Source organism: Dreissena polymorpha, chromosome 4, assembly GCF_020536995.1.
Source record: "Dreissena polymorpha isolate Duluth1 chromosome 4, UMN_Dpol_1.0, whole genome shotgun sequence".
NCBI classification, from domain to species: domain Eukaryota; kingdom Metazoa; phylum Mollusca; class Bivalvia; order Myida; family Dreissenidae; genus Dreissena; species Dreissena polymorpha.
Window position 1 is genome coordinate 125,652,036 of NC_068358.1, and position 27,714 is coordinate 125,679,749.

Consider the following 27,714-nt stretch of genomic DNA (forward strand, 5'->3'; position numbering starts at 1 on the left):
TTGTAATCGCTGATAAAGTAAACAAATACTCGTATTGTGTGCGCATAAGTTAAATTCAAAATTGTTTAAAGAAATAACTGTTGACAAGATCTGGGAAACGTAACGTTTTAAAAAATAATCGGAAAATAACAGACTCAATTAATAAATAACTCAATTAAAATTCGCTAAAAAATAGACGTGTCTATTCAACACCCTTGGTCTTCAAATAACGGAGTTAAATAACAACCAGCATGTGACTTGCCATGGATTACCATGAAGCAAACCACACAACGATTGTTTAAGGCTATTTAATTAAGGTCTTCGAATATGACAAAGTAATTGGCATTCCATTTCTCTTTGACCAAAACTCTTACTTTTAAATAAAAGGTGAATATTTCGATTAGTCTCAATGAAACATTACCGCTTAGGTCAGAAGTGAGCATATTAACCGCTGCGCAACCTAAAAGCCATTTGAGTTACCTTTAGGTAGCAGACCACAGTAGACACACACTCTCTCGGAGCCGCGGACGCCTTCTTGATCTCCACCACGCTCAATTCAGAAAACCACGAACCTGCAATCATAAAAACACATTCACTGCACACACGTAGTCTGAAACTTACATTTAAGATAAAAAAAGAGCATATGGAACCTGTACAGGTGATACTAATGACAAAAATGAAAGAATGACAAGGCCGCAAAAAGGGGCTTCAAAATCAACTTTTTACCATGTACGAAAGTGGCTGGGGACGAATGAAACGTAATGATAGCCTGCTTTTGGAATGATATTTGTACACGCAAAACATAGCACAACCCATCAAACCATGAATAAATACCAGGTATCCAAGTGGTTTTCGCGCAATAATTCACAGCGTGACCCTACTAGCGATTCCAGCTTAAAAAGAACCCAAAATACAATATGCCTACCGCAGTTGCCCTTCCTGAGTAACAAAGAACACAACAACAACAAGAGGTCATGACCCCACAGTTTCGCATTTGAAAATGGTCATATTCTTAGGATTTAATGCAATTTGGGGGTACAATAAGACCTATTACCCTCAAATTTGACATTGAAACCAACCCTTTCCCAATATTTCACTTTTTGACCGGGGCCAATTCGCATATTTCTGCTTCCTACCGTGTACTGCTACCTTAAGGACATCAATTATTCTTTTTCATATCAGCAAAAGCATCTTTTTCTAGTATTTTAGACTATTCCTGACAAAAACACACTGTTTTCACTCAACTGTACTGCAAAAAAGACTGTCTTTCTTCATATCAAACACTTAACCCAAAGTGCACACTTTACTTCTATTTCACAGAGAATTCATGCATTCAGAGTTCTGAGTGAGAGACTCTTTAAATGTCTCCTGGAACCTTTTAGACACCTTTCAAACCTTTTTCCTTTTTATAAACACTCTACTCATGCTTATATACATCTTACTTGCACAGCAGATACCTTTTCCAACATGTCTGGACCTAATTTTTGAGAAAAATAGTTGATTTTTCAGCCCCTGGGGTGCCAATTTCCTTGACTTTTGTCTATTTTGCTCCTTCTCCTACATGAATACAACTGTTTTAGCATACATAAGACACTAAGAACATGAGAAACACTCAAATAACATGAAACAGTAAGAATAACCTGATAAAATAATAACAAACGCGATGTCGGACAGCCATTTCACTGTTAAGAGCTTTTTTCTGATTCCAGCTGAAACAAGATGTGTTTGTGAAACACTTTGTACACCCCCCTCATATATATGACCTTTGAACTTGACCTTTGACATTGACGGATGACCTTGACCTTTCACCACTCAAAATGTGCAGTTCCATGAGGTACACATGCATGCCAGATATCAAGTTGCTATCTTCAATATTGCCAAATTTGACCTTTGACCTTGACCTTTAACCTTGAATGATGACTTTGACCTTGACCTTTCACCACTCAAAATGTGCAGCTCCATGAGATACACATGCATGCCAAATATCAAGTTGCTATCTTTAATATTGCATAAGTTATGTTAAATGTAAAAGTGTGACGCAAACAAACAAACCAACGAACAAACGAACAGACAGGGCAAAAACAATATGTCCCCCAGAATAGACTGGGGAACATAAATAGCCATTTTTCAATATTTGAATCATTTCCCTTATTTAGATCAGTTATTTACATCCAAATTATGAAAACTGAGCTCATCCAATCCCATTTCTTGACTGGACGTTGGTGTAAAATCTAAAAAAAATACATTTCACAGGCCGGCTGTGTAAAAAAAAAAATTGTCATTTACCAATTAAGGACACCAATTACTCTTTTTCATAACTGTTAAAGCATCATTTTCTAGTATTTTAGACAATTCCTAAAAAAACAGACTGTTTTCAATCGACTGTTTTGCAAAAAAGACTGTCTTTCTTCACACCAAACACTTAACCCGAAGTGACACTTTCCTCCTATTACACTGATAATTCATGATTTCAGAGTTCTAAGAAAGACACACTTAAAATGTCTCCTGAAACCTTTTTGAAACCCTGTAAACACTCTGCTCATGCTTATATGCATTTTATTTGCACAGCCGATACCTTTCCCAACATGTCTGGACCTAATTTTTGAGAAAAATAGTTGATTTTTCAGCCTGCGGAGTGCCAATGTCCTTGATTTTTGTCTATTTTCCTCCTTTTCTTACATAAATACAACTGTTTAAGCATACATAAGACACTAAGAACATGAGAAACACTCAAATAACATGTAACGGTAAGAGTAACGTGATAAAATAATAACAAACTGGATGTCCGACAGCCAAATCACTGTAAGAGCTTTCTGCGGATTCCAGCTGAAAATAGCCATTTTTTAATATTTGAATTACCTCCCTTTTTCAGATCAGTTATTTACATCCAAATTATGAAATCTAAGCTCATCAAAGCCCATTTCCACACTGCACGTTAGTGTAAAAGCTTAAAAAAATACAATTCACAGGTAGGCTGTGTAAATTTTTTTTTGTCATTTACCACTTAAGGTAGCAGACCACAGTAGACACACACTCTCTCGGAGCCGCGGACGCCTTCTTGATCTCCACCACGCTCAATTCAGAAAACCACGAACCTGCAATCATAAAAACACATTCACTGCACACACGTAGTCTGAAACTTACATTTAAGATAAAAAAAAGAGCATATGGAACCTGTACAGGTGATACTAATGACAAAAATGAAAGAATGACAAGGCCGCAAAAAGGGGCTTCAAAATCAACTTTTTACCATGTACGAAAGTGGCTGGGGACGAATGAAACGTAATGATAGCCTGCTTTTGGAATGATATTTGTACACGCAAAACATAGCACAACCCATCAAACCATGAATAAATACCAGGTATCCAAGTGGTTTTCGCGCAATAATTCACAGCGTGACCCTACTAGCGATTCCAGCTTAAAAAGAACCCAAAATACAATATGCCTACCGCAGTTGCCCTTCCTGAGTAACAAAGAACACAACAACAACAAGAGGTCATGACCCCACAGTTTCGCATTTGAAAATGGTCATATTCTTAGGATTTAATGCAATTTGGGGGTACAATAAGACCTATTACCCTCAAATTTGACATTGAAACCAACCCTTTCCCAATATTTCACTTTTTGACCGGGGCCAATTCGCATATTTCTGCTTCCTACCGTGTACTGCTACCTTAAGGACATCAATTATTCTTTTTCATTTCTGCAAAAGCATCTTTTTCTAGTATTTTAGACTATTCCTGACAAAAACACACTGTTTTCACTCAACTGTACTGCAAAAAAGACTGTCTTTCTTCATATCAAACACTTAACCCAAAGTGCACACTTTACTTCTATTTCACAGAGAATTCATGCATTCAGAGTTCTGAGTGAGAGACTCTTTAAATGTCTCCTGGAACCTTTTAGACACCTTTCAAACCTTTTTCCTTTTTATAAACACTCTACTCATGCTTATATACATCTTACTTGCACAGCAGATACCTTTTCCAACATGTCTGGACCTAATTTTTGAGAAAAATAGTTGATTTTTCAGCCCCTGGGGTGCCAATTTCCTTGCCTTTTGTCTATTTTGCTCCTTCTCCTACATGAATACAACTGTTTTAGCATACATAAGACACTAAGAACATGAGAAACACTCAAATAACATGAAACAGTAAGAATAACCTGATAAAATAATAACAAACGCGATGTCGGACAGCCATTTCACTGTTAAGAGCTTTTTTCTGATTCCAGCTGAAACAAGATGTGTTTGTGAAACACTTTGTACACCCCCCTCATATATATGACCTTTGAACTTGACCTTTGACATTGACGGATGACCTTGACCTTTCACCACTCAAAATGTGCAGTTCCATGAGGTACACATGCATGCCAGATATCAAGTTGCTATCTTCAATATTGCCAAATTTGACCTTTGACCTTGACCTTTAACCTTGAAGGATGACTTTGACCTTGACCTTTCACCACTCAAAATGTGCAGCTCCATGAGATACACATGCATGCCAAATATCAAGTTGCTATCTTTAATATTGCATAAGTTATGGTAAATGTAAAAGTGTGACGCAAACAAACAAACCAACGAACAAACGAACAGACAGGGCAAAAACAATATGTCCCCCAGAATAGACTGGGGAACATAAATAGCCATTTTTCAATATTTGAATCATTTCCCTTATTTAGATCAGTTATTTACATCCAAATTATGAAAACTGAGCTCATCCAATCCTATTTCTTGACTGGACGTTGGTGTAAAATCTAAAAAAAATACATTTCACAGGCCGGCTGTGTAAAAAAAAAATTGTCATTTACCAATTAAGGACACCAATTACTCTTTTTCATAACTGTTAAAGCATCATTTTCTAGTATTTTAGACAATTCCTAAAAAAACAGACTGTTTTCAATCGACTGTTTTGCAAAAAAGACTGTCTTTCTTCACACCAAACACTTAACCCGAAGTGACACTTTCCTCCTATTACACTGATAATTCATGATTTCAGAGTTCTAAGAAAGACACACTTAAAATGTCTCCTGAAACCTTTTTGAAACCCTGTAAACACTCTGCTCATGCTTATATGCATCTTATTTGCACAGCCGATACCTTTCCCAACATGTCTGGACCTAATTTTTGAGAAAAATAGTTGATTTTTCAGCCTGCGGAGTGCCAATGTCCTTGATTATTGTCTATTTTCCTCCTTTTCTTACATAAATACAACTGTTTAAGCATACATAAGACACTAAGAACATGAGAAACACTCAAATAACATGTAACGGTAAGAGTAACGTGATAAAATAATAACAAACTGGATGTCCGACAGCCAAATCACTGTAAGAGCTTTCTGCGGATTCCAGCTGAAAATAGCCATTTTTTAATATTTGAATTACCTCCCTTTTTCAGATCAGTTATTTACATCCAAATTATGAAATCTAAGCTCATCAAAGCCCATTTCCACACTGCACGTTAGTGTAAAAGCTTAAAAAAATACAATTCACAGGTAGGCTGTGTACATTTTTTTTTGTCATTTACCACTTAAGGTAGCAGACCACAGTAGACACACACTCTCTCGGAGCCGCGGACGCCTTCTTGATCTCCACCACGCTCAATTCAGAAAACCACGAACCTGCAATCATAAAAACACATTCACTGCACACACGTAGTCTGAAACTTACATTTAAGATAAAAAAAAGAGCATATGGAACTTGTACAGGTGATACTAATGACAAAAATGAAAGAATGACAAGGCCGCAAAAAGGGGCTTCAAAATCAACTTTTTACCATGTACGAAAGTGGCTGGGGACGAATGAAACGTAATGATAGCCTGCTTTTGGAATGATATTTGTACACGCAAAACATAGCACAACCCATCAAACCATGAATTAATACCAGGTATCCAAGTGGTTTTCGCGCAATAATTCACAGCGTGACCCTACTAGCGATTCCAGCTTAAAAAGAACCCAAAATACAATATGCCTACCGCAGTTGCCCTTCCTGAGTAACAAAGAACACAACAACAACAAGAGGTCATGACCCCACAGTTTCGCATTTGAAAATGGTCATATTCTTAGGATTTAATGCAATTTGGGGGTACAATAAGACCTATTACCCTCAAATTTGACATTGAAACCAACCCTTTCCCAATATTTCACTTTTTGACCGGGGCCAATTCGCATATTTCTGCTTCCTACCGTGTACTGCTACCTTAAGGACATCAATTATTCTTTTTCATTTCTGCAAAAGCATCTTTTTCTAGTATTTTAGACTATTCCTGACAAAAACACACTGTTTTCACTCAACTGTACTGCAAAAAAGACTGTCTTTCTTCATATCAAACACTTAACCCAAAGTGCACACTTTACTTCTATTTCACAGAGAATTCATGCATTCAGAGTTCTGAGTGAGAGACTCTTTAAATGTCTCCTGGAACCTTTTAGACACCTTTCAAACTTTTTCCTTTTTATAAACACTCTACTCATGCTTATATACATCTTACTTGCACAGCAGATACCTTTTCCAACATGTCTGGACCTAATTTTTGAGAAAAATAGTTGATTTTTCAGCCCCTGGGGTGCCAATTTCCTTGCCTTTTGTCTATTTTGCTCCTTCTCCTACATGAATACAACTGTTTTAGCATACATAAGACACTAAGAACATGAGAAACACTCAAATAACATGAAACAGTAAGAATAACCTGATAAAATAATAACAAACGCGATGTCGGACAGCCATTTCACTGTTAAGAGCTTTTTTCTGATTCCAGCTGAAACAAGATGTGTTTGTGAAACACTTTGTACACCCCCCTCATATATATGACCTTTGAACTTGACCTTTGACATTGACGGATGACCTTGACCTTTCACCACTCAAAATGTGCAGTTCCATGAGGTACACATGCATGCCAGATATCAAGTTGCTATCTTCAATATTGCCAAATTTGACCTTTGACCTTGACCTTTAACCTTGAAGGATGACTTTGACCTTGACATTTCACCACTCAAAATGTGCAGCTCCATGAGATACACATGCATGCCAAATATCAAGTTGCTATCTTTAATATTGCATAAGTTATGGTAAATGTAAAAGTGTGACGCAAACAAACAAACCAACGAACAAACGAACAGACAGGGCAAAAACAATATGTCCCCCAGAATAGACTGGGGAACATAAATAGCCATTTTTCAATATTTGAATCATTTCCCTTATTTAGATCAGTTATTTACATCCAAATTATGAAAACTGAGCTCATCCAATCCCATTTCTTAACTGGACGTTGGTGTAAAATCTAAAAAAAAATACATTTCACAGGCCGGCTGTGTAAAAAAAAAATTGTCATTTACCAATTAAGGACACCAATTACTCTTTTTCATAACTGTTAAAGCATCATTTTCTAGTATTTTAGACAATTCCTAAAAAAACAGACTGTTTTCAATCGACTGTTTTGCAAAAAAGACTGTCTTTCTTCACACCAAACACTTAACCCGAAGTGACACTTTCCTCCTATTACACTGATAATTCATGATTTCAGAGTTCTAAGAAAGACACACTTAAAATGTCTCCTGAAACCTTTTTGAAACCCTGTAAACACTCTGCTCATGCTTACATGCATCTTATTTGCACAGCCGATACCTTTCCCAACATGTCTGGACCTAATTTTTGAGAAAAATAGTTGATTTTTCAGCCTGCGGAGTGCCAATGTCCTTGATTTTTGTCTATTTTCCTCCTTTTCTTACATAAATACAACTGTTTAAGCATACATAAGACACTAAGAACATGAGAAACACTCAAATAACATGTAACGGTAAGAGTAACGTGATAAAATAATAACAAACTGGATGTCCGACAGCCAAATCACTGTAAGAGCTTTCTGCGGATTCCAGCTGAAAATAGCCATTTTTTAATATTTGAATTACCTCCCTTTTTCAGATCAGTTATTACATCCAAATTATGAAATCTAAGCTCATCAAAGCCCATTTCCACACTGCACGTTAGTGTAAAAGCTTAAAAAAATACAATTCACAGGTAGGCTGTGTAAATTTTTTTTTGTCATTTACCACTTAAGGTAGCAGACCACAGTAGACACACACTCTCTCGAAGCCGCGGACGCCTTCTTGATCTCCACCACGCTCAATTCAGAAAACCACGAACCTGCAATCATAAAAACACATTCACTGCACACACGTAGTCTGAAACTTACATTTAAGATAAAAAAAGAGCATATGGAACCTGTACAGGTGATACTAATGACAAAAATGAAAGAATGACAAGGCCGCAAAAAGGGGCTTCAAAATCAACTTTTACCATGTACGAAAGTGGCTGGGGACGAATGAAACGTAATGATAGCCTGCTTTTGGAATGATATTTGTACACGCAAAACATAGCACAACCCATCAAACCATGAATTAATACCAGGTATCCAAGTGGTTTTCGCGCAATAATTCACAGCGTGACCCTACTAGCGATTCCAGCTTAAAAAGAACCCAAAATACAATAATGTCCTACCGCCAGTTTGCCCTTCCTTGAGTAACAAAGAACACAACAAACACAAGAGGTTCATGACCCACAGTTTCGCATTTGAAAATGGTCATATTCTTAGGATTTAAGTGCAATTTGGGGGTACAATTAAGACTATTACCCTCAAATTGTATATTGAAAACCAACCCTTTCCAATATTTCCACTTTTTGACCAGTGGGCCAATTCGCATATTTCGCTTCCTACCGTGTACTGCTACCGATAAGGACATCAATTATTCGTTTTCATCATTCTGCCAAAAGCAATCTTTGTCTAGTAATTTTAGAACTATTCCTGACAAAAACACAACGTGTTCATTCACTCAACTGTACTGCAAAAAAGACTTGTCTGTCTTCATATCAAACACTTAAACCCAAAGTGCACACTTTACTTCTATTTCACAAGAATTCATGCAATTCATAGTTCTGAGTGAGAGACTCTTAATGTTCTCCTGGAACCTTTTAGACACCTTTCAAAACCTTGCCTTTTTATAAACACTCTACGTCATGCTTATATACATCTTACTTGCACAGCAGATACCTTTTCCAACATGTCTGGACCTAATTTTTGAGAAAAATAGTTGATTTTTCAGCCCCTGGGGTGCCAATTTCCTTGACTTTTGTCTATTTTGCTCCTTCTCCTACATGAATACAACTGTTTTAGCATACATAAGACGCTAAGAACATGAGAAACACTCAAATAACATGAAACAGTAAGAATAACCTGATAAAATAATAACAAACGCGATGTCGGACAGCCATTTCACTGTTAAGAGCTTTTTTCTGATTCCAGCTGAAACAAGATGTGTTTGTGAAACACTTTGTACACCCCCCTCATATATATGACCTTTGAACTTGACCTTTGACATTGACGGATGACCTTGACCTTTCACCACTCAAAATGTGCAGTTCCATGAGGTACACATGCATGCCAGATATCAAGTTGCTATCTTCAATATTGCCAAATTTGACCTTTGACCTTGACCTTTAACCTTGAAGGATGACTTTGACCTTGACCTTTTACCACTCAAAATGTGCAGCTCCATGAGATACACATGCATGCCAAATATCAAGTTGCTATCTTTAATATTGCATAAGTTATGGTAAATGTAAAAGTGTGACGCAAACAAACAAACCAACGAACAAACGAACAGACAGGGCAAAAACAATATGTCCCCCAGAATAGACTGGGGAACATAAATAGCCATTTTTCAATATTTGAATCATTTCCCTTATTTAGATCAGTTATTTACATCCAAATTATGAAAACTGAGCTCATCCAATCCCATTTCTTGACTGGACGTTGGTGTAAAATCTAAAAAAAATACATTTCACAGGCCGGCTGTGTAAAAAAAAAAATTGTCATTTACCAATTAAGGACACCAATTACTCTTTTTCATAACTGTTAAAGCATCATTTTCTAGTATTTTAGACAATTCCTAAAAAAACAGACTGTTTTCAATCGACTGTTTTGCAAAAAAGACTGTCTTTCTTCACACCAAACACTTAACCCGAAGTGACACTTTCCTCCTATTACACTGATAATTCATGATTTCAGAGTTCTAAGAAAGACACACTTAAAAATGTCTCCTGAAACCTTTTTGAAACCATGTAAACACTCTGCTCATGCTTATATGCATCTTATTTGCACAGCCGATACCTTTCCCAACATGTCTGGACCTAATTTTTGAGAAAAATAGTTAGATTTTTCAGCCTGCGGAGTGCCAATGTCCTTGATTTTTGTCTATTTTCCTCCTTTTCTTACATAAATACAACTGTTTAAGCATACATAAGACACTAAGAACATGAGAAACACTCAAATAACATGTAACGGTAAGAGTAACGTGATAAAATAATAACAAACTGGATGTCCGACAGCCAAATCACTGTAAGAGCTTTCTGCGGATTCCAGCTGAAAATAGCCATTTTTTAATATTTGAATTACCTCCCTTTTTCAGATCAGTTATTTACATCCAAATTATGAAATCTAAGCTCATCAAAGCCCATTTCCACACTGCACGTTAGTGTAAAAGCTTAAAAAAATACAATTCACAGGTAGGCTGTGTAATTTTTTTTTGTCATTTACCACTTAAGGTAGCAGACCACAGTAGACACACACTCTCTCGGAGCCGCGGACGCCTTCTTGATCTCCACCACGCTCAATTCAGAAAATCCACGAACCTGCAATCATAAAAACACATTCACTGCACACACGTAGTCTGAAACTTACATTTAAGATAAAAAAAAGAGCATATGGAACCTGTACAGGTGATACTAATGACAAAAATGAAAGAATGACAAGGCCGCAAAAAGGGGCTTCAAAATCAAACTTTTTACCATGTACGAAAGTGGCTGGGGACGAATGAAACGTAATGATAGCCTGCTTTTGGAATGATATTTGTACACGCAAAACATAGCACAACCCATCAAACCATGAATAAATACCAGGTATCCAAGTGGTTTTCGCGCAATAATTCACAGCGTGACCCTACTAGCGATTCCAGCTTAAAAAGAACCCAAAATACAATATGCCTACCGCAGTTGCCCTTCCTGAGTAACAAAGAACACAACAACACAAGAGGTCATGACCCCACAGTTTCGCATTTGAAAATGGTCATATTCTTAGGATTTAATGCAATTTGGGGGTACAATAAGACCTATTACCCTCAAATTTGACATTGAAACCAACCCTTTCCCAATATTTCACTTTTTGACCGGGGCCAATTCGCATATTTCTGCTTCCTACCGTGTACTGCTACCTTAAGGACATCAATTATTCTTTTCATTTCTGCAAAAGCATCTTTTTCTAGTATTTTAGACTATTCCTGACAAAAACACACTGTTTTCACTCAACTGTACTGCAAAAAAGACTGTCTTTCTTCATATCAAACACTTAACCCAAAGTGCACACTTTACTTCTATTTCACAGAGAATTCATGCATTCAGAGTTCTGAGTGAGAGACTCTTTAAATGTCTCCTGGAACCTTTAGACACCTTTCAAACCTTTTTCCTTTTTATAAACACTCTACTCATGCTTATATACATCTTACTTGCACAGCAGATACCTTTTCCAACATGTCTGGACCTAATTTTTGAGAAAAATAGTTGATTTTTCAGCCCCTGGGGTGCCAATTTCCTTGACTTTTGTCTATTTTGCTCCTTCTCCTACATGAATACAACTGTTTTAGCATACATAAGACACTAAGAACATGAGAAACACTCAAATAACATGAAACAGTAAGAATAACCTGATAAAATAATAACAAACGCGATGTCGGACAGCCATTTCACTGTTAAGAGCTTTTTTCTGATTCCAGCTGAAACAAGATGTGTTTGTGAAACACTTTGTACACCCCCCTCATATATATGACCTTTGAACTTGACCTTTGACATTGACGGATGACCTTGACCTTTCACCACTCAAAATGTGCAGTTCCATGAGGTACACATGCATGCCAGATATCAAGTTGCTATCTTCAATATTGCCAAATTTGACCTTTGACCTTGACCTTTAACCTTGAAGGATGACTTTGACCTTGACCTTTCACCACTCAAAATGTGCAGCTCCATGAGATACACATGCATGCCAAATATCAAGTTGCTATCTTTAATATTGCATAAGTTATGGTAAATGTAAAAGTGTGACGCAAACAAACAAACCAACGAACAAACGAACAGACAGGGCAAAAACAATATGTCCCCCAGAATAGACTGGGGAACATAAATAGCCATTTTTCAATATTTGAATCATTTCCCTTATTTAGATCAGTTATTTACATCCAAATTATGAAAACTGAGCTCATCCAATCCCATTTCTTGACTGGACGTTGGTGTAAAATCTAAAAAAAATACATTTCACAGGCCGGCTGTGTAAAAAAAAATTGTCATTTACCAATTAAGGACACCAATTACTCTTTTTCATAACTGTTAAAGCATCATTTTCTAGTATTTTAGACAATTCCTAAAAAAACAGACTGTTTTCAATCGACTGTTTTGCAAAAAAGACTGTCTTTCTTCACACCAAACACTTAACCCGAAGTGACACTTTCCTCCTATTACACTGATAATTCATGATTTCAGAGTTCTAAGAAAGACACACTTAAAATGTCTCCTGAAACCTTTTTGAAACCCTGTAAACACTCTGCTCATGCTTATATGCATCTTATTTGCACAGCCGATACCTTTCCCAACATGTCTGGACCTAATTTTTGAGAAAAATAGTTGATTTTTCAGCCTGCGGAGTGCCAATGTCCTTGATTTTTGTCTATTTTCCTCCTTTTCTTACATAAATACAACTGTTTAAGCATACATAAGACACTAAGAACATGAGAAACACTCAAATAACATGTAACGGTAAGAGTAACGTGATAAAATAATAACAAACTGGATGTCCGACAGCCAAATCACTGTAAGAGCTTTCTGCGGATTCCAGCTGAAAATAGCCATTTTTTAATATTTGAATTACCTCCCTTTTTCAGATCAGTTATATACATCCAAATTATGAAATCTAAGCTCATCATCAAAGCCCATTTCCACACTGCACGTTAGTGTAAAAGCTTAAAAAAATACAATTCACAGGTAGGCTGTGTAAATTTTTTTTTGTCATTTACCACTTAAGGACATCAATTATTCTTTTTCATTTCTGCAAAAGCATCTTTTTCTAGTATTTTAGACTATTCCTGACAAAAACACACTGTTTTCACTCAACTGTACTGCAAAAAAGACTGTCTTTCTTCATATCAAACACTTAACCCAAAGTGCACACTTTACTTCTATTTCACAGAGAATTCATGCATTCAGAGTTCTGAGTGAGAGACTCTTTAAATGTCTCCTGGAACCTTTTAGACACCTTTCAAACCTTTTTCCTTTTTATAAACACTCTACTCATGCTTATATACATCTTACTTGCACAGCAGATACCTTTTCCAACATGTCTGGACCTAATTTTTGAGAAAAATAGTTGATTTTTCAGCCCCTGGGGTGCCAATTTCCTTGACTTTTGTCTATTTTGCTCCTTCTCCTACATGAATACAACTGTTTTAGCATACATAAGACACGCTAAGAACATGAGAAACACTCAAATAACATGAAACAGTAAGAATAACCTGATAAAATAATAACAAACGCGATGTCGGACAGCCATTTCACTGTTAAGAGCTTTTTTCTGATTCCAGCTGAAACAAGATGTGTTTGTGAAACACTTTGTACACCCCCCCTCATATATATGACCTTTGAACTTGACCTTTGACATTGACGGATGACCTTGACCTTTCACCACTCAAAATGTGCAGTTCCATGAGGTACACATGCATGCCAGATATCAAGTTGCTATCTCAATATTGCCAAATTTGACCTTTGACCTTGACCTTTAACCTTGAAGGATGACTTTGACCTTGACCTTTTACCACTCAAAATGTGCAGCTCCATGAGATACACATGCATGCCAAATATCAAGTTGCTATCTTTAATATTGCATAAGTTATGGTAAATGTAAAAGTGTGACGCAAACAAACAAACCAACGAACAAACGAACAGACAGGGCAAAAAACAATATGTCCCCCAGAATAGACTGGGGAACATAAATAGCCATTTTTCAATATTTGAATCATTTCCCTTATTTAGATCAGTTATTTACATCCAAATTATGAAAACTGAGCTCATCCAATCCCATTTCTTGACTGGACGTTGGTGTAAAATCTAAAAAAAATACATTTCACAGGCCGGCTGTGTAAAAAAAAAAATTGTCATTTACCAATTAAGGACACCAATTACTCTTTTTCATAACTGTTAAAGCATCATTTTCTAGTATTTTAGACAATTCCTAAAAAAACAGACTGTTTTCAATCGACTGTTTTGCAAAAAAGACTGTCTTTCTTCACACCAAACACTTAACCCGAAGTGACACTTTCCTCCTATTACACTGATAATTCATGATTTCAGAGTTCTAAGAAAGACACACTTAAAATGTCTCCTGAAACCTTTTTGAAACCATGTAAACACTCTGCTCATGCTTATATGCATCTTATTTGCACAGCCGATACCTTTCCCAACATGTCTGGACCTAATTTTTGAGAAAAATAGTTGATTTTTCAGCCTGCGGAGTGCCAATGTCCTTGATTTTTGTCTATTTTCCTCCTTTTCTTACATAAATACAACTGTTTAAGCATACATAAGACACTAAGAACATGAGAAACACTCAAATAACATGTAACGGTAAGAGTAACGTGATAAAATAATAACAAACTGGATGTCCGACAGCCAAATCACTGTAAGAGCTTTCTGCGGATTCCAGCTGAAAATAGCCATTGTTTAATATTTGAATTACCTCCCTTTTTCAGATCAGTTATTTACATCCAAATTATGAAATCTAAGCTCATCATCAAAGCCCATTTCCACACTGCACGTTAGTGTAAAAGCTTAAAAAAATACAATTCACAGGTAGGCTGTGTAATTTTTTTTTTGTCATTTACCACTTAAGGACATCAATTATTCTTTTTCATTTCTGCAAAAGCATCTTTTTCTAGTATTTTAGACTATTCCTGACAAAAACACACTGTTTTCACTCAACTGTACTGCAAAAAAGACTGTCTTTCTTCATATCAAACACTTAACCCAAAGTGCACACTTTACTTCTATTTCACAGAGAATTCATGCATTCAGAGTTCTGAGTGAGAGACTCTTTAAATGTCTCCTGGAACCTTTTAGACACCTTTCAAACCTTTTTCCTTTTTATAAACACTCTACTCATGCTTATATACATCTTACTTGCACAGCAGATACCTTTTCCAACATGTCTGGACCTAATTTTTGAGAAAAATATTTGATTTTTCAGCACCTGGGGAGCCAATTTCCTTGACTTTTGTCTATTTTGCTCCTTCTCCTACATGAATACAACTGTTTTAGCATACATAAGACACTAAAAACATGAGAAACACTCAAATAACATGAAACAGTAAGAATAACCTGATAAAATAATAACAAACGCGATGTCGGACAGCCATTTCACTGTTAAGAGCTTTTTTCTGATTCCAGCTGAAACAAGATGTGTTTGTGAAACACTTTGTACACCCCCCTCATATATATGACCTTTGAACTTGACCTTTGACATTGACGGATGACCTTGACCTTTCACCACTCAAAATGTGCAGTTCCATGAGGTACACATGCATGCCAGATATCAAGTTGCTATCTTCAATATTGCCAAATTTGACCTTTGACCTTGACCTTTAACCTTGAAGGATGACTTTGACCTTGACCTTTCACCACTCAAAATGTGCAGCTCCATGAGATACACATGCATGCCAAATATCAAGTTGCTATCTTTAATATTGCATAAGTTATGGTAAATGTAAAAGTGTGACGCAAACAAACAAACCAACGAACAAACGAACAGACAGGGCAAAAACAATATGTCCCCCAGAATAGACTGGGGAACATAAATAGCCATTTTTCAATATTTGAATCATTTCCCTTATTTAGATCAGTTATTTACATCCAAATTATGAAAACTGAGCTCATCCAATCCCATTTCTTGACTGGACGTTGGTGTAAAATCTAAAAAAAATACATTTCACAGGCCGGCTGTGTAAAAAAAAAATTGTCATTTACCAATTAAGGACACCAATTACTCTTTTTCATAACTGTTAAAGCATCATTTTCTAGTATTTTAGACAATTCCTAAAAAAACAGACTGTTTTCAATCGACTGTTTTGCAAAAAAGACTGTCTTTCTTCACACCAAACACTTAACCCGAAGTGACACTTTCCTCCTATTACACTGATAATTCATGATTTCAGAGTTCTAAGAAAGACACACTTAAAATGTCTCCTGAAACCTTTTTGAAACCCTGTAAACACTCTGCTCATGCTTATATGCATCTTATTTGCACAGCCGATACCTTTCCCAACATGTCTGGACCTAATTTTTGAGAAAAATAGTTGATTTTTCAGCCTGCGGAGTGCCAATGTCCTTGATTTTTGTCTATTTTCCTCCTTTTCTTACATAAATACAACTGTTTAAGCATACATAAGACACTAAGAACATGAGAAACACTCAAATAACATGTAACGGTAAGAGTAACGTGATAAAATAATAACAAACTGGATGTCCGACAGCCAAATCACTGTAAGAGCTTTCTGCGGATTCCAGCTGAAAATAGCCATTTTTTAATATTTGAATTACCTCCCTTTTTCAGATCAGTTATTTACATCCAAATTATGAAATCTAAGCTCATCAAAGCCCATTTCCACACTGCACGTTAGTGTAAAAGCTTAAAAAAATACAATTCACAGGTAGGCTGTGTAAAAAATTTTTTGTCATTTACCACTTAAGGTAGCAGACCACAGTAGACACACACTCTCTCGGAGCCGCGGACGCCTTCTTGATCTCCACCACGCTCAATTCAGAAAACCACGAACCTGCAATCATAAAAACACATTCACTGCACACACGTAGTCTGAAACTTACATTTAAGATAAAAAAAGAGCATATGGAACCTGTACAGGTGATACTAATGACAAAAATGAAAGAATGACAAGGCCGCAAAAAGGGGCTTCAAAATCAACTTTTTACCATGTACGAAAGTGGCTGGGGACGAATGAAACGTAATGATAGCCTGCTTTTGGAATGATATTTGTACACGCAAAACATAGCACAACCCATCAAACCATGAATAAATACCAGGTATCCAAGTGGTTTTCGCGCAATAATTCACAGCGTGACCCTACTAGCGATTCCAGCTTAAAAAGAACCCAAAATACAATATGCCTACCGCAGTTGCCCTTCCTGAGTAACAAAGAACACAACAACAACAAGAGGTCATGACCCCACAGTTTCGCATTTGAAAATGGTCATATTCTTAGGATTTAATGCAATTTGGGGGTACAATAAGACCTATTACCCTCAAATTTGACATTGAAACCAACCCTTTCCCAATATTTCACTTTTTGACCGGGGCCAATTCGCATATTTCTGCTTCCTACCGTGTACTGCTACCTTAAGGACATCAATTATTCTTTTTCATTTCTGCAAAAGCATCTTTTTCTAGTATTTTAGACTATTCCTGACAAAAACACACTGTTTTCACTCAACTGTACTGCAAAAAAGACTGTCTTTCTTCATATCAAACACTTAACCCAAAGTGCACACTTTACTTCTATTTCACAGAGAATTCATGCATTCAGAGTTCTGAGTGAGAGACTCTTTAAATGTCTCCTGAAACCTTTTAGACACCTTTCAAACCTTTTTCCTTTTTATAAACACTCTACTCATGCTTATATACATCTTACTTGCACAGCAGATACCTTTTCCAACATGTCTGGACCTAATTTTTGAGAAAAATAGTTGATTTTTCAGCCCCTGGGGTGCCAATTTCCTTGACTTTTGTCTATTTTGCTCCTTCTCCTACATGAATACAACTGTTTTAGCATACATAAGACACTAAGAACATGAGAAACACTCAAATAACATGAAACAGTAAGAATAACCTGATAAAATAATAACAAACGCGATGTCGGACAGCCATTTCACTGTTAAGAGCTTTTTTCTGATTCCAGCTGAAACAAGATGTGTTTGTGAAACACTTTGTACACCCCCCTCATATATATGACCTTTGAACTTGACCTTTGACATTGACGGATGACCTTGACCTTTCACCACTCAAAATGTGCAGTTCCATGAGGTACACATGCATGCCAGATATCAAGTTGCTATCTTCAATATTGCCAAATTTGACCTTTGACCTTGACCTTTAACCTTGAAGGATGACTTTGACCTTGACCTTTCACCACTCAAAATGTGCAGCTCCATGAGATACACATGCATGCCAAATATCAAGTTGCTATCTTTAATATTGCATAAGTTATGGTAAATGTAAAAGTGTGACGCAAACAAACAAACCAACGAACAAACGAACAGACAGGGCAAAAACAATATGTCCCCCAGAATAGACTGGGGAACATAAATAGCCATTTTTCAATATTTGAATCATTTCCCTTATTTAGATCAGTTATTTACATCCAAATTATGAAAACTGAGCTCATCCAATCCTATTTCTTGACTGGACGTTGGTGTAAAATCTAAAAAAAATACATTTCACAGGCCGGCTGTGTAAAAAAAAAATTGTCATTTACCAATTAAGGACACCAATTACTCTTTTTCATAACTGTTAAAGCATCATTTTCTAGTATTTTAGACAATTCCTAAAAAAACAGACTGTTTTCAATCGACTGTTTTGCAAAAAAGACTGTCTTTCTTCACACCAAACACTTAACCCGAAGTGACACTTTCCTCCTATTACACTGATAATTCATGATTTCAGAGTTCTAAGAAAGACACACTTAAAATGTCTCCTGAAACCTTTTTGAAACCCTGTAAACACTCTGCTCATGCTTATATGCATCTTATTTGCACAGCCAATACCTTTCCCAACATGTCTGGACCTAATTTTTGAGAAAAATAGTTGATTTTTCAGCCTGCGGAGTGCCAATGTCCTTGATTTTTGTCTATTTTCCTCCTTTTCTTACATAAATACAACTGTTTAAGCATACATAAGACACTAAGAACATGAGAAACACTCAAATAACATGTAACGGTAAGAGTAACGTGATAAAATAATAACAAACTGGATGTCCGACAGCCAAATCACTGTAAGAGCTTTCTGCGGATTCCAGCTGAAAATAGCCATTTTTTAATATTTGAATTACCTCCCTTTTTCAGATCAGTTATTTACATCCAAATTATGAAATCTAAGCTCATCAAAGCCCATTTCCACACTGCACGTTAGTGTAAAAGCTTAAAAAATACAATTCACAGGTAGGCTGTGTAAATTTTGTTTTGTCATTTACCACTTAAGGTAGCAGACCACAGTAGACACACACTCTCTCGGAGCCGCGGACGCCTTCTTGATCTCCACCACGCTCAATTCAGAAAACCACGAACCTGCAATCATAAAAACACATTCACTGCACACACGTAGTCTGAAACTTACATTTAAGATAAAAAAAGAGCATATGGAACCTGTACAGGTGATACTAATGACAAAAATGAAAGAATGACAAGGCCGCAAAAAGGGGCTTCAAAATCAACTTTTTACCATGTACGAAAGTGGCTGGGGACGAATGAAACGTAATGATAGCCTGCTTTTGGAATGATATTTGTACACGCAAAACATAGCACAACCCATCAAACCATGAATAAATACCAGGTATCCAAGTGGTTTTCGCGCAATAATTCACAGCGTGACCCTACTAGCGATTCCAGCTTAAAAAGAACCCAAAATACAATATGCCTACCGCAGTTGCCCTTCCTGAGTAACAAAGAACACAACAACAACAAGAGGTCATGACCCCACAGTTTCGCATTTGAAAATGGTCATATTCTTAGGATTTAATGCAATTTGGGGGTACAATAAGACCTATTACCCTCAAATTTGACATTGAAACCAACCCTTTCCCAATATTTCACTCTTTGACCGGGGCCAATTCGCATATTTCTGCTTCCTACCGTGTACTGCTACCTTAAGGACATCAATTATTCTTTTTCATTTCTGCAAAAGCATCTTTTTCTAGTATTTTAGACTATTCCTGACAAAAACACACTGTTTTCACTCAACTGTACTGCAAAAAAGACTGTCTTTCTTCATATCAAACACTTAACCCAAAGTGCACACTTACTTTATTTCACAGAGAATTCATGCATTCAGAGTTCTGAGTGAGAGACTCTTTAAATGTCTCCTGGAACCTTTATGACACCTTTCAAACCTTTTTCCTTTTTATAAACACTCTACTCATGCTTATATACATCTTACTTGCACAGCAGATACCTTTTCCAACATGTCTGGACCTAATTTTTGAGAAAAATAGTTGATTTTTCAGCCCCTGGGGTGCCAATTTCCTTGACTTTTGTCTATTTTGCTCCTTCTCCTACATGAATACAACTGTTATAGCATACATAAGACACTAAGAACATGAGAAACACTCAAATAACATGAAACAGTAAGAATAACCTGATAAAATAATAACAAACGCGATGTCGGACAGCCATTTCACTGTTAAGAGCTTTTTTCTGATTCCAGCTGAAACAAGATGTGTTTGTGAAACACTTTGTACACCCCCCTCATATATATGACCTTTGAACTTGACCTTTGACATTGACGGATGACCTTGACCTTTCACCACTCAAAATGTGCAGTTCCATGAGGTACACATGCATGCCAGATATCAAGTTGCTATCTTCAATATTGCCAAATTTGACCTTTGACCTTGACCTTTAACCTTGAAGGATGACTTTGACCTTGACCTTTCACCACTCAAAATGTGCAGCTCCATGAGATACACATGCATGCCAAATATCAAGTTGCTATCTTTAATATTGCATAAGTTATGGTAAATGTAAAAGTGTGACGCAAACAAACAAACCAACGAACAAACGAACAGACAGGGCAAAAACAATATGTCCCCCAGAATAGACTGGGGAACATAAATAGCCATTTTTCAATATTTGAATCATTTCCCTTATTTAGATCAGTTATTTACATCCAAATTATGAAAACTGAGCTCATCCAATCCCATTTCTTGACTGGACGTTGGTGTAAAATCTAAAAAAAATACATTTCACAGGCCGGCTGTGTAAAAAAAAAATTGTCATTTACCAATTAAGGACACCAATTACTCTTTTTCATAACTGTTAAAGCATCATTTTCTAGTATTTTAGACAATTCCTAAAAAAACAGACTGTTTTCAATCGACTGTTTTGCAAAAAAGACTGTCTTTCTTCACACCAAACACTTAACCCGAAGTGACACTTTCCTCCTATTACACTGATAATTCATGATTTCAGAGTTCTAAGAAAGACACACTTAAAATGTCTCCTGAAACCTTTTTGAAACCCTGTAAACACTCTGCTCATGCTTATATGCATCTTATTTGCACAGCCGATACCTTTCCCAACATGTCTGGACCTAATTTTTGAGAAAAATAGTTGATTTTTCAGCCTGCGGAGTGCCAATGTCCTTGATTTTTGTCTATTTTCCTCCTTTTCTTACATAAATACAACTGTTTAAGCATACATAAGACACTAAGAACATGAGAAACACTCAAATAACATGTAACGGTAAGAGTAACGTGATAAAATAATAACAAACTGGATGTCCGACAGCCAAATCACTGTAAAGCTTTCTGCGGATTCCAGCTGAAAATAGCCATTTTTTAATATTTGAATTACCTCCCTTTTTCAGATCAGTTATTTACATCCAAATTATGAAATCTAAGCTCATCAAAGCCCATTTCCACACTGCACGTTAGTGTAAAAGCTTAAAAAAATACAATTCACAGGTAGGCTGTGTAAATTTTGTTTTGTCATTTACCACTTAAGGACATCAATTATTCTTTTTCATTTCTGCAAAAGCATCTTTTTCTAGTATTTTAGACTATTCCTGACAAAAACACACTGTTTTCACTCAACTGTACTGCAAAAAAGACTGTCTTTCTTCATATCAAACACTTAACCCAAAGTGCACACTTTACTTCTATTTCACAGAGAATTCATGCATTCAGAGTTCTGAGTGAGAGACTCTTTAAATGTCTCCTGGAACCTTTTAGACACCTTTCAAACCTTTTTCCTTTTTATAAACACTCTACTCATGCTTATATACATCTTACTTGCACAGCAGAAACCTTTTCCAACATGTCTGGACCTAATTTTTGAGAAAAATAGTTGATTTTTCAGCCCCTGGGGTGCCAATTTCCTTGACTTTTGTCTATTTTGCTCCTTCTCCTACATGAATACAACTGTTTTAGCATACATAAGACACTAAGAACATGAGAAACACTCAAATAACATGAAACAGTAAGAATAACCTGATAAAATAATAACAAACGCGATGTCGGACAGCCATTTCACTGTTAAGAGCTTTTTTCTGATTCCAGCTGAAACAAGATGTGTTTGTGAAACACTTTGTACACCCCCCTCATATATATGACCTTTGAACTTGACCTTTGACATTGACGGATGACCTTGACCTTTCACCACTCAAAATGTGCAGTTCCATGAGGTACACATGCATGCCAGATATCAAGTTGCTATCTTCAATATTGCCAAATTTGACCTTTGACCTTGACCTTTAACCTTGAAGGATGACTTTGACCTTGACCTTTCACCACTCAAAATGTGCAGCTCCATGAGATACACATGCATGCCAAATATCAAGTTGCTATCTTTAATATTGCATAAGTTATGGTAAATGTAAAAGTGTGACGCAAACAAACAAACCAACGAACAAACGAACAGACAGGGCAAAAACAATATGTCCCCCAGAATAGACTGGGGAACATAAATAGCCATTTTTCAATATTTGAATCATTTCCCTTATTTAGATCAGTTATTTACATCCAAATTATGAAAACTGAGCTCATCCAATCTCATTTCTTGACTGGACGTTGGTGTAAAATCTAAAAAAAATACATTTCACAGGCCGGCTGTGTAAAAAAAAAATTGTCATTTACCAATTAAGGACACCAATTACTCTTTTTCATAACTGTTAAAGCATCATTTTCTAGTATTTTAGACAATTCCTAAAAAAACAGACTGTTTTCAATCGACTGTTTTGCAAAAAAGACTGTCTTTCTTCACACCAAACACTTAACCCGAAGTGACACTTTCCTCCTATTACACTGATAATTCATGATTTCAGAGTTCTAAGAAAGACACACTTAAAATGTCTCCTGAAACCTTTTTGAAACCCTGTAAACACTCTGCTCATGCTTATATGCATCTTATTTGCACAGCCGATACCTTTCCCAACATGTCTGGACCTAATTTTTGAGAAAAATAGTTGATTTTTTCAGCCTGCGGAGTGCCAATGTCCTTGATTTTTGTCTATTTTCCTCCTTTTCTTACATAAATACAACTGTTTAAGCATACATAAGACACTAAGAACATGAGAAACACTCAAATAACATGTAACGGTAAGAGTAACGTGATAAAATAATAACAAACTGGATGTCCGACAGCCAAATCACTGTAAGAGCTTTCTGCGGATTCCAGCTGAAAATAGCCATTTTTTAATATTTGAATTACCTCCCTTTTTCAGATCAGTTATTTACATCCAAATTATGAAATCTAAGCTCATCAAAGCCCATTTCCACACTGCACGTTAGTGTAAAAGCTTAAAAAAATACAATTCACAGGTAGGCTGTGTAAATTTTGTTTTGTCATTTACCACTTAAGGTAGCAGACCACAGTAGACACACACTCTCTCGGAGCCGCGGACGCCTTCTTGATCTCCACCACGCTCAATTCAGAAAACCACGAACCTGCAATCATAAAAACACATTCACTGCACACACGTAGTCTGAAACTTACATTTAAGATAAAAAAAAAGAGCATATGGAACCTGTACAGGTGATACTAATGACAAAAATGAAAGAATGACAAGGCCGCAAAAAGGGGCTTCAAAATCAACTTTTTACCATGTACGAAAGTGGCTGGGGACGAATGAAACGTAATGATAGCCTGCTTTTGGAATGATATTTGTACACGCAAAACATAGCACAACCCATCAAACCATGAATAAATACCAGGTATCCAAGTGGTTTTCGCGCAATAATTCACAGCGTGACCCTACTAGCGATTCCAGCTTAAAAAGAACCCAAAATACAATATGCCTACCGCAGTTGCCCTTCCTGAGTAACAAAGAACACAACAACAACAAGAGGTCATGACCCCACAGTTTCGCATTTGAAAATGGTCATATTCTTATGATTTAATGCAATTTGGGGGTACAATAAGACCTATTACCCTCAAATTTGACATTGAAACCAACCCTTTCCCAATATTTCACTTTTTGACCGGGGCCAATTCGCATATTTCTGCTTCCTACCGTGTACTGCTACCTTAAGGACATCAATTATTCTTTTTCATTTCTGCAAAAGCATCTTTTTCTAGTATTTTAGACTATTCCTGACAAAAACACACTGTTTTCACTCAACTGTACTGCAAAAAAGACTGTCTTTCTTCATATCAAACACTTAACCCAAAGTGCACACTTTACTTCTATTTCACAGAGAATTCATGCATTCAGAGTTCTGAGTGAGAGACTCTTTAAATGTCTCCTGGAACCTTTTAGACACCTTTCAAACCTTTTTCCTTTTTATAAACACTCTACTCATGCTTATATACATCTTACTTGCACAGCAGATACCTTTTCCAACATGTCTGGACCTAATTTTTGAGAAAAATAGTTGATTTTTCAGCCCCTGGGGTGCCAATTTCCTTGACTTTTGTCTATTTTGCTCCTTCTCCTACATGAATACAACTGTTTTAGCATACATAAGACACTAAGAACATGAGAAACACTCAAATAACATGAAACAGTAAGAATAACCTGATAAAATAATAACAAACACGATGTCGGACAGCCATTTCACTGTTAAGAGCTTTTTTCTGATTCCAGCTGAAACAAGATGTGTTTGTGAAACACTTTGTACACCCCCCCTCATATATATGACCTTTGAACTTGACCTTTGACATTGACGGATGACCTTGACCTTTCACCACTCAAAATGTGCAGTTCCATGAGGTACATATGCATGCCAGATATCAAGTTGCTATCTTCAATATTGCCAAATTTGACCTTTGACCTTGACCTTTAACCTTGAAGGATGACTTTGACCTTGACCTTTCACCACTCAAAATGTGCAGCTCCATGAGATACACATGCATGCCAAATATCAAGTTGCTATCTTTAATATTGCATAAGTTATGGTAAATGTAAAAGTGTGACGCAAACAAACAAACCAACGAACAAACGAACAGACAGGGCAAAAACAATATGTCCCCCAGAATAGACTGGGGAACATAAATAGCCATTTTTCAATATTTGAATCATTTCCCTTATTTAGATCAGTTATTTACATCCAAATTATGAAAACTAAGCTCATCCAATCCCATTTCTTGACTGGACGTTGGTGTAAAATCTAAAAAAAATACATTTCACAGGCCGGCTGTGTAAAAAAAAAATTGTCATTTACCAATTAAGGACACCAATTACTCTTTTTCATAACTGTTAAAGCATCATTTTCTAGTATTTTAGACAATTCCTAAAAAAACAGACTGTTTTCAATCGACTGTTTTGCAAAAAAGACTGTCTTTCTTCACACCAAACACTTAACCCGAAGTGACACTTTCCTCCTATTACACTGATAATTCATGATTTCAGAGTTCTAAGAAAGACACACTTAAAATGTCTCCTGAAACCTTTTTGAAACCCTGTAAACACTCTGCTCATGCTTATATGCATCTTATTTGCACAGCCGATACCTTTCCTAACATGTCTGGACCTAATTTTTGAGAAAAATAGTTGATTTTTCAGCCTGCGGAGTGCCAATGTCCTTGATTTTTGTCTATTTTCCTCCTTTTCTTACATAAATACAACTGTTTAAGCATACATAAGACACTAAGAACATGAGAAACACTCAAATAACATGTAACGGTAAGAGTAACGTGATAAAATAATAACAAACTGGATGTCCGACAGCCAAAACACTGTAAGAGCTTTCTGCGGATTCCAGCTGAAAATAGCCATTTTTTAATATTTGAATTACCTCCCTTTTTCAGATCAGTTATTTACATCCAAATTATGAAATCTAAGCTCATCAAAGCCCATTTCCACACTGCACGTTAGTGTAAAAGCTTAAAAAAATACAATTCACAGGTAGGCTGTGTAAATTTTGTTTTGTCATTTACCACTTAAGGTAGCAGACCACAGTAGACACACACTCTCTCGGAGCCGCGGACGCCTTCTTGATCTCCACCACGCTCAATTCAGAAAACCACGAACCTGCAATCATAAAAACACATTCACTGCACACACGTAGTCTGAAACTTACATTTAAGATAAAAAAAAGAGCATATGGAACCTGTACAGGTGATACTAATGACAAAAATGAAAGAATGACAAGGCCGCAAAAAGGGGCTTCAAAATCAACTTTTTACCATGTACGAAAGTGGCTGGGGACGAATGAAACGTAATGATAGCCTGCTTTTGGAATGATATTTGTACACGCAAAACATAGCACAACCCATCAAACCATGAATAAATACCAGGTATCCAAGTGGTTTTCGCGCAATAATTCACAGCGTGACCCTACTGGCGATTCCAGCTTAAAAAGAACCCAAAATACAATATGCCTACCGCAGTTGCCCTTCCTGAGTAACAAAGAACACAACAACAACAAGAGGTCATGACCCCACAGTTTCGCATTTGAAAATGGTCATATTCTTAGGATTTAATGCAATTTGGGGGTACAATAAGACCTATTAACCTCAAATTTGACATTGAAACCAACCCTTTCCCAATATTTCACTTTTTGACCGGGGCCAATTCGCATATTTCTGCTTCCTACCGTGTACTGCTACCTTAAAGGTGCGCGTTGAATGTTAATATAAGGAACACGGTCATGTCAAAGTAAAAGTTTGTGTTAGACCTTGTTTGTTTCCTCTAATTCGACCGACCCTGTTGTGGTTTTGTCTTCAAGCACCACTGCTCAACATGGTTGAATAGCTCTGAACATTCTATTTATTGTCTAAGAAAACAAAACTGTAAAGTTAAATAAAGTAACAGTGAAGCTTTTATTTAATATAGTGTCAACCCTTTCGATTGAAGGCCAGCAAGTTTTAACTTTACTGTAAATCAACGGAGCTAATGAATTAAATTGTCTTAGTGTTTCAAGCTTTGCAAATATATTTTCAAGAAAGAATTGATCGTTGGCTATTGGATTAATCGAACATATTGTTTCTCGATTGGGATGTTTCTAACACAAACTACGGGTGTAGTAGAAAGAAAGTTTATCCTGTTTCTGTCTCAGAAAACAGCTATCTGCTTTGTTTAAAATTTAATGGATGTGTCATCATTATTTTACCTGATAAGCATGAATTATAATATGTTTATCACTAAGGTATACATAATGTCACTAAACCGGATGAATCAGCAAATAGTTTATTTCAATATTTTTATCAGCCGTTATCAGCACGACAATCCTATGTTCATTCCAATTGATAACATTTCATCGTATATTTAAACATGTATTCTAATTGATGCACACGATATTTTATCAACTGACTAAACAAATCAGAATATTCCGTTGTTGGGGGTTTATAAAGCAACAGAAGTATAATTTATTTCAAAAGACAAACGGAGTGTCTCATATAACATTACAAATACTCTTATCGTAAGA

The 27,714-nt window shown here is 36.3% G+C and overlaps 1 long non-coding RNA gene across 2 annotated transcripts; it reads right to left on the reverse strand.

Annotated features, from left to right (window-relative positions):
- Positions 1-458: 458 nt before the first annotated feature.
- Positions 459-26,319, reverse strand: LOC127876020 (uncharacterized). Of its 2 annotated transcripts, XR_008047600.1 has the most exons (8): positions 26,225-26,319; positions 23,700-23,793; positions 19,327-19,420; positions 16,806-16,899; positions 8,026-8,119; positions 5,504-5,597; positions 2,981-3,074; positions 459-551 (listed from the first exon to the last, which is right to left on the reverse strand). It is a non-coding gene; the product is annotated as an uncharacterized LOC127876020 (long non-coding RNA). The 2 variants fall into 2 exon arrangements; XR_008047599.1 differs by lacking the exon at positions 8,026-8,119.
- Positions 26,320-27,714: the final 1,395 nt, after the last annotated feature.